At 40.2% G+C, this 5788-nt stretch overlaps 1 long non-coding RNA gene across 2 annotated transcripts in view; it reads right to left on the bottom strand.

Moving 5' to 3' along the window:
• The window catches only part of LOC117449812 (uncharacterized), a 1991-nt gene extending 778 nt beyond the window's left edge, over window positions 1–1213 (bottom strand). Inside the window, exons 1-4 of one of the 2 annotated variants that reach the window (XR_004552504.2) lie at window positions 1012–1213; window positions 528–613; window positions 152–195; window positions 1–17 (exon numbers count right to left, since the gene is read on the bottom strand). The exon at window positions 1–17 is cut by the window's left edge and continues 61 nt beyond it. This is a non-coding gene — a long non-coding RNA (uncharacterized lncRNA). Of the gene's footprint in view, window positions 18–151; window positions 196–527; window positions 730–1011 lie in introns of those variants that run through there. The other variant, XR_004552503.2, reaches the window with a different exon arrangement.
• Window positions 1214–5788: the final 4575 nt, after the last annotated feature.

The raw sequence follows: 5788 nt of genomic DNA, 5'->3' as shown, positions 1-5788 counted from the left end.
TTGATTATCTCATTGCGCTGCAGGGCAAAGGTAGTCTGCATTAACTTTGCAATCAAGGGATGGTTTTTATCTCTCATCTTAACACACACACTAGCATGCACCCCCCGTGCCTCCCCCACGCGCGTTATAGTTTCTCCACTGCAAGGCTTACCAGGTTGAAGACGCCCTTTATCTGCCAGTTGCTTCAGTTTCAGCCTAAAGAGAAAAACAAATTGAAGGTTAGCTGGGTTGCAAAGTTTTCACAAAATGATCAGAGAACAAAAAAGAAAAAAAACTCCCGCCATTTGCGGTTCGAATTTTCCAGAGAACTTTTGCAACACAAACGTTCCACTTTGAGATATAACTTAAAGCAATATAAAATACTGTCTTACAGGTTTAAATCATTTTTCAAGTGAGGCAGATATTAAATCTAGGCTAGCTAACAAGAGCTCAAATCAAACTAACACACCATGCGACACAAAGTGCATTAGATGCAGAAATGAATAACAAATCATTTAAATACTGTGCAAAGGCAAGAGGTAACTTACCAGAGTAGCGCGGTCAAATTCCGGCAGTGAGACTCGAGAGCACGGTGGACAAACTTCTGGAAGTTTGAGTGATTTCATCCGAGGAGCTATAATGGCGGACTCAAATGAACAGCAGTGAGACACGTCGGGGGCGGAGCACATACGTGATGAAGTTAGAGAGATTCAGTAAAACATTTGAGTAAAATCCCCAATATGACCCAAAGTGGAATAATACTGTATGCACATTATTACAAATCAGTTCATAATCATCAGAAAATTTGCGGTGAAATAACTTTTATAAATCTTTGGGTTAAAACAACCCATATTCTTCAAGAAGCTTGTACTTCTTGGTCTTACGGTGCAGTTAGAAGAGAGTTACCTGCCAGACGTCCACGTAATAAAACAAATATTTAACATTAACACAAACTTTATGTTTACCACAAATATCCTTTTTGATTAAGAAATGAGGTTCCATTCCCAAATTAAACACAATGAACCAACCTACCGAGCAGACTTTCAGTGCGGACGGATTCCTGTAATGGCGGCCACCACAGATATTTTTTACCGGGCAAAAGCACCCACAATGCAATGCGCAACCAGTGTTGCCAGATTCTGTGAGGGACACAAGGTCAAGGAAAAAAAAGCCCAAAAGAAGTGAAGTGGGCCACATGAGCACTTTAAACCTATACAGCAACTATTAGAAAATAGCAGATCACAACGTGCCTCAACGCGATGCATTGTGAGCATGGACTGTTTATATAAATATATAAATATGGTTGTGAGCTTGTAGATCTGCTATTTTCAAATAAAATCTTGGGGGAAACTTATAATAAGCAGACCTGGCAACACTGTTTTCAACGGAAAAAGTAATGTAAAAGTCGATTACAGTACTTAAACAGTAAAATGTTACACCACATTGGCCGTAATTTTACAGATTTTTCTTAGAGTGTATATAGAGATGTACTACAGCAAAAGTATTCTCCGTCAGGACTTCCTGCAACAACACCACGCCGTTATCTTGATTCTGATTGGCCAGAAGACATTATCAAAGATGTTCTATTGAGAAGACATCACTACCTGACAAAAGTTTTCAAAACAGTTTCTAGTCTTCGGTATTCTTGTTTTTGGCGTGAGAATAGTTTGGGCAGCGTGAGAGCGTGAGATTGAGAGTGAAAGCGTGTTTCACACACCAGATGCGTGAGAGTTGGCAACCCTGTTTAATGCATCTTCTCTACTTGAGCAAACTTGGAACATGCTACAGCAAAACTAAATGAGTGAGAGAAAGCAAGCAAGTGTTGTAATGTCACATCAAACCTTTTTACTCGGAGGGTGCAGAGATTTGGGAGATTGTGGTGACACTTCAGGGGGGGAAATGATCTGCCTCCACTTGCCTTGTGACTAGTTTGAGATTAAAGGCAAAAAAAGAAACCAATGTGGGTACTCTGACCACTTGACGAACTGAAAAATCTCTGCTTATGCCCATTTGTATTGATTCATGTGTGTAAGTGAGCATGCATTATGTGCAAAGTAGTTGTATATGGGTCCAGTATAATTGCTTTCACCTGGTATTTGTACTACAGCTAGCCCATCTGTGTGACAGATACTTCCAACCTCTGGCATAGGCCTACCTTGTGTGTGTTTATCTGGTGCAGTCACTGTACACAGCTCCTCACCGGCTAACACCTTTTTGTTGAGCTGGAGCTGGCAACGTGTGTGCTCCCTTTGCCTCAAAAACACCCCTCTGTTCAGCTACAGTACAGGGCTCTTTGTATAAACGACACCCCTCTGTGTCGCTGGAATGGTTCTTATTTGCAGTCCATCTCTCTTCTGGTTTGCCACTCTCTTTTTTTCTGAATCTCATTGTGTCTTTGCAGACAATTTTGGCCCCTCCAAATAAAACATTGGAATAGAAACAACAGAATTGTTTCCAAGGAAATGCAATCAAGCTTTTGATGAGTTCTTGTTCTCTATTTTAATGCCATTTATTTTTATTTTGACAACATCTGCTAATACAAGGTTAACAATCATTTTAAAACACTGAGGAGATATTCTTAAGCGTCAGTTTTACCCTTGACCACAATAGTTCACACAATGCCTGATTCCTGTTGATAGAAGGAGATTTAGACTGAGGATTGTTTCTGTTCAGATCAGTGTTTCACAAGTTGTATTAAAATAAGCGAGAGAAAGTGTGTTCTTCTCCTCGTAGTGTGAAGAATGGGTGTGGAGATGAGATTTTCAGACATGGCTGTCACATTACTGGCTCCAGCTGTGGAGAAGAAGAGCCTGTGCAGTCTTTGCAGCACAATACAGTGTGGTTCTTTGTTTTGTCATGCAGTCCTGACCCAGTTGAGAGGGTCAGGACATGGGCTGTTTCCTTTTCAGCTCACTGACAAGAAAGCTACACCACAGTCCAAAGCGCATTTTGGTCTTCTGCCACCCGCTTCTTGTTCTATCTCTTCTCCTCTTCCACTCAACGCAGCTTAATTAATCTAGGAAGCCTAAGTGACCCTTAAAGAAGCCACTGTTGTTGGTTAATGAATGAAATTACTTCTTGCACACTGCGTTACGAATCACAGGAATAGAAGATCCTTATACCTCTATTTCCCATTAAAACTTATGTCTTCTCTCTTTTCTACCCCCTGCTGCTTCGCCTTGTTCTCTCCAGTTGGCCATCACGCTTCTCTGCAGGTCATGATTTAATTAGATTCCGTGTTGGCGTGTTCTTTACTACTGCAATTGCCAAAGGTTGCTGTCATTGGAACTAAAGCTATAAATTGAATGCAGGGTGAGCTAACCGTTCAAATGCACGTGGACAGATCATTAAACTTAGACACACCCAGCCTTATTCAAGTAATGAGCAGCGTAATGGTAAACAGTCAAATGTTTACTGGCACTTGGGTTAGCGTTGCCTCTAAGAAAAACAATCTTATATTAAGACCTCGACGAGTACAACAGCTGATACATGGGTGGTTATTGTCAGCAGTAGAAGTTTATTGCCATGTATGTTGGTGTTTGGTCCAGGCAGTCAGAGTTCAAATGTCCTGTCTGCTCCTCCAGAGGGGCCTGGGGGAGTACTGACCCTGCTCTGAGTCTGAAAACATATCCAGCTGGACTGCCTCAAATCACAAGCTATAAGCTCTCAGCAAAAACCCCTCTAGGGTTGGCAGATGACCTTGGCATTGCACACTGTAGGAGAAAAAATAAATGAATGATTTTGAAATTAAAGATGTCACCATCCCAGACGTAAACTTGTAATTCGCCAATTGAGGACGATTATGGATTCTTGCATCTACCTCTCGGATCTAGTCTTTTGAGAGACGGACCTTAAAATTAATGAGGTGTTTTATTATTTTCAAGCTTCAGCTACTCTACCTCTAGAGTTAATAAAACTGTCAATATTAAAATTCCCTCTCACGTTGAATGGAATTTATTTCACTGTTTAGTGCTCGGTTATTTTCCATGTGTTTTTATACATGGATGCAGACCCGATAAGGAGATGTCTGTGAAGCAGTCATTGTGTCAATGTATAATGGAGCATTTGAGTTATGTGTCTATAGGAACAGAGGATGGCGGGCCCCCCATTACCTACCCTCCCCACCATCTGTGCCACATCTCACTCCGGGTAATTCTGCAGCGCCTTTCTGTCTCATTCCATGTCTCTCTGTTTGTCCTCTCTTTGTCTCTTATACTCACACACATGTTGATTCTTTGTGGTACAGAGAAGTCTGAATTTAAACTACTTCTATGATTGGGAAGATATTAAACTGCCTGTGGCTGAACACAACATTCATATCTTGTCTAGATTATTCTTCAATAAAATGATCCATGCCCGTCAATAGTTTCAAGCTGCACTGTGTGGGGGGGAGAGCTTTGAAGGATTATTTTCTCTTCCCAGACTCGGCCTACATTGTTGTTAAATGGGTTCTAGTGTTTGTTCAAAAGACATAATGGAAAGACTCACATTTGATGGATGTTACTGTCGAAAATGAATATGAATGCGTTAAATCAGCAATAATTCTTTTTCCAGTCGTTATTAATTCTAGATTTGCTTTGGCAAATAGATTTGTTTTTTGGATTGATGCCCAAGTACTGTGACATGAAGCATTCATTATTCAAAAATTCTACTGAAACTAGGGCACTCATGTTGGAAACTATATGAGAGAAATACTGCTGAAAGGTTTGAGAAAACACTTTCATGTCACGTTTAAGTTAAAGGCGCTTTTTTGGACTACTGCTGGAGTGTAAGAATGGGTATTGCAGTGACTAATTTAATTGCCATGGATGTCAGAGTATATTTCAAGTGTGTCCCGTTCAAAACAGAAAAAGGGAAACTCTGCAGTGTTTATGTCATATTCAAAGAATCCTTTGGCAAGAAAATCAGTGATTTGCCTCGCAAAACAACAGATGCTGTCTATGAATGATGATGTACTAAAGTCATTAGAAAATAATTTCCTGAATGGTAAGATGCTGAGAAATAGGATTATGTGATGTGGTGCATAAGCAGAGTTTTTCTGAGATGTTGTTATCTTCATGTGTTTTAAGCACGCTTTAAGGAGTGCAAACACCTGATGAGTTCCAGTAGTTTTTATTAACTTTTTGCATTTCATGCTCCTCGGCCCATGTCCCTCTGAGAAGGCTAAGTCTTTGGTGTTTGTTGATCCTGACATGCTCTGCATTTCTGATCATATTTCAAAGGTGGTGATTGAAGTCATGATTCTCATCTTGACTGATGTCGTATAATTGGGCTGGGTATCTGTTGTTCGTGTCTGAAGATCTCCTCTCATCCACAGCTGGTCTGCTACCTTTGATGGCACTTGATTTAATCTTAATGATGCATCCTTAAAACTTATTTTAAAGTTGAGATTTACTGATGAGGCAACACAAAGTGAGAAGTTTATACCTGAGGTATGAGTATTACATGGTGCAATAATTTAGATGAAATTACATGTTAAATGCCAAATGATTATGAGAGTAAGGTGAATAAGTCTTAATGCAATACTTGTTATCCTCCTTGTAAAAGTACTGGAGCAATCATTTTCTATGGCTAATACTTAAATGGTGATTTGTGTAGGCAGGTAACTCTGGAGAGATCGAGTAATTTTAATATCCTCTGACAGCTGAAGGTGCAGTTCCTTTATTATGACAGCTAGTGTCAGCATTTTTCTGGCTACTTGATGGAGACTTATAATGAGAACGAGGCCCAAGAAAAAAATGGCACTGGGAGATGATGGGTGATGACCTTTTCTCCTCAAGGAACCAAACACAGTTCCACCAGAATAGTA

This window comes from Pseudochaenichthys georgianus, chromosome 7 (assembly GCF_902827115.2).
Source record: "Pseudochaenichthys georgianus chromosome 7, fPseGeo1.2, whole genome shotgun sequence".
Taxonomy (NCBI): domain Eukaryota; kingdom Metazoa; phylum Chordata; class Actinopteri; order Perciformes; family Channichthyidae; genus Pseudochaenichthys; species Pseudochaenichthys georgianus.
The sequence above is the reverse complement of the archived record's forward strand: the minus strand, read 5'-3'. Positions and strand labels throughout refer to the sequence as shown.